This window comes from Pimephales promelas, chromosome 9 (assembly GCF_988280905.1).
Source record: "Pimephales promelas chromosome 9, fPimPro1.hap1.1, whole genome shotgun sequence".
Taxonomy (NCBI): domain Eukaryota; kingdom Metazoa; phylum Chordata; class Actinopteri; order Cypriniformes; family Leuciscidae; genus Pimephales; species Pimephales promelas.
The window spans coordinates 16,806,247-16,808,357 of record NC_142777.1 but is presented as its reverse complement, the minus strand read 5'-3'; the positions used below and the strand labels follow the sequence as shown (position 1 = coordinate 16,808,357).

Here is a 2,111-nt window from a genome sequence, read left to right as displayed (position 1 = left end):
AAAAAACATTGGATTGAGGATAAATTAAAATGTAAGTACATACACTGTAATTGTAATTGGCGTTTGTGGTTCGACTTATCAAGACTGTTTTCCAAAGATGGCTCCTATCTGTATACATGAAGTGAACTGTCTTTATAAAGTATCTTCTTATGAAACGGTCTGTACACTTACACGGTTCTCAATGCTTCGTTTTGCATGTATGGACCCTCATTATGTTACTGTGTTAGTGTGGGGCTATTTTGAGCTTTGTTAGTGGTATAAACTAGCGATTTCTTTTTAGGGTTAGGGTTAGTTAATGCCCCCACTACTAGCATTATACGCTAAACAGTTTTTTGAGATAAAACTCTTTACATTTGATTATCATGAAAACAAATCTCAGAAAACGGTTGACTAGGTACCGATGTTTTTTTAGACCAAAGGTTCATTTTGCGCCGGAGTTCTCCTTTAAATATCCAAGTTGATTGTACTTAAATTAAATTAAATGCAGCACATTTTGTTTTACAGTGTATTACATGCTTAAAGCAAGTCCATGATTTTGATTTTGACTGTATAATGTTTATAGATTATGATGTTTATTTTAAAAGGGTCAGGGCACATTAATTGACATGAGCCCATTGATAAGTTGACAAAGCTACAAGTTTTCAAGCTAGCATAGAGACGCAAAAACCGGCAAGAGTAACCTAAAGTTTCCAGAATGAAAATTCTGAAGTCTTAGGTTGATTCAGAGCTGTGAAAAGAAAACTACAGTCTTTTCGTAAAGTGTGATGAAATGGCTGGATGATCATTTCACCACTGCGGGACAGAGAAAGTGACGGGCTGGAAAGGAGCTTGTTAGTCCTAAACCGCAAATGTCGTGAAAGAACATCGATTTGCGTCAGTGACTTTATGAGAGGATGACTTTCTGGATCATATGCTTGAACTTATAATGTGGGCAGATATCACATACTCATAAGAAATTTGGGGTCAGTAATTTGCACGTACAACACAGAACTAAAACTGCTCAGGAAAATATTGCGGTTCACACCTATTAATAACAAAACGCAACAAATCTGTCACATCTAGCAGATGAATGTCAGCTGCAGGCAACCTTTTTTGTAGTTGTTGCTTGATCAGGCTACTAAATTGAACCTGGGAGGTTTTTTTTTAGCTGTTCGGCCAATTGCAGCACAGACTGGGAGCTTTTCTTTTTTTTTTTTTTCTTCAGTGAGCAGAGCACCTCTCGATCAGTGCCACCAGAGAGCACTATAAAGCCATGGAAGGTGATGCCCAGTTTATCAACCAGTGCTCTCTTCAGGTCTGTATGGTTGGCTGATGTTGAAAGACCACAGCATTGCACTTTTAAAATGCATGATTGTCTCTTCATTATAAATATTATAACACTTTACAGTAAGGTTTTATTTGTGAACATTAGCATCAGAGGCGGATAGAGTACACGGCTTTATTACTTGAGTAAAAGTAGCTACTACAGTCAGATGTCTATAAGTAAAAGTACTGAAGTACTTGTTTTTAAAAGGCATTTAATACCTAAAAGGAATTGAAAGTAAAATTGAGTCATTTTCATCTTTTTACCATGTTGCTTTATTTACCATTTCAGAAAGAAAATTCATTTAAGAAAATTCAGAAAATTGAAATAGTCTGGCGAGGTGGGGCTACGGGTTGGCACATTCCCGGGATGGACCGGCTGCGTCTCCATCCATTGTTTCGTCCATGGTTTCGTCTCTTATCTAAATCTGACCATGGAGTTGACTTTGGTGGAAAGCTGAAGGTGATTGCTGATAGGCTGCTCCAATCAGTGGCACCTGAACAATCAACTCACGTTTGAGAGGGAGACAACAAATTGAGGATTTCCGAGATTTTTCTTTTTTCCATTTTTTTTAAATGTTATTTATTTTAAAAGTAGTAACGGGTACTCACGGTTATGGATAGAGATGAGTGGAGTAAAGAGTACAATATTTCCCTCTCAAATCTACTTGAGTAAAGTCATGAGTACTCCCTAAAAATGATCCTCGAGTAAAGTACAGATTGCTCAAAATTGTACTTAAGTACTGTACTCAAGTAAATGTACTCTGATACTGCTCAGCCTCCATTTTTGCACTCAGGTCTAAGTCCCA

General features: G+C 37.3%; 1 long non-coding RNA gene across 1 annotated transcript in view; it reads left to right on the top strand.

Moving 5' to 3' along the window:
• The window catches only part of LOC148977531 (uncharacterized), a 14,689-nt gene extending 13,018 nt beyond the window's left edge, over positions 1–1,671 (top strand). The window contains exons 2-3 of the long non-coding RNA XR_016169789.1: positions 1,205–1,294; positions 1,595–1,671. This is a non-coding gene — a long non-coding RNA (uncharacterized LOC148977531). The remainder of the gene's footprint in view (positions 1–1,204; positions 1,295–1,594) is intronic.
• The last annotated feature ends 440 nt before the right edge of the window (positions 1,672–2,111 follow it).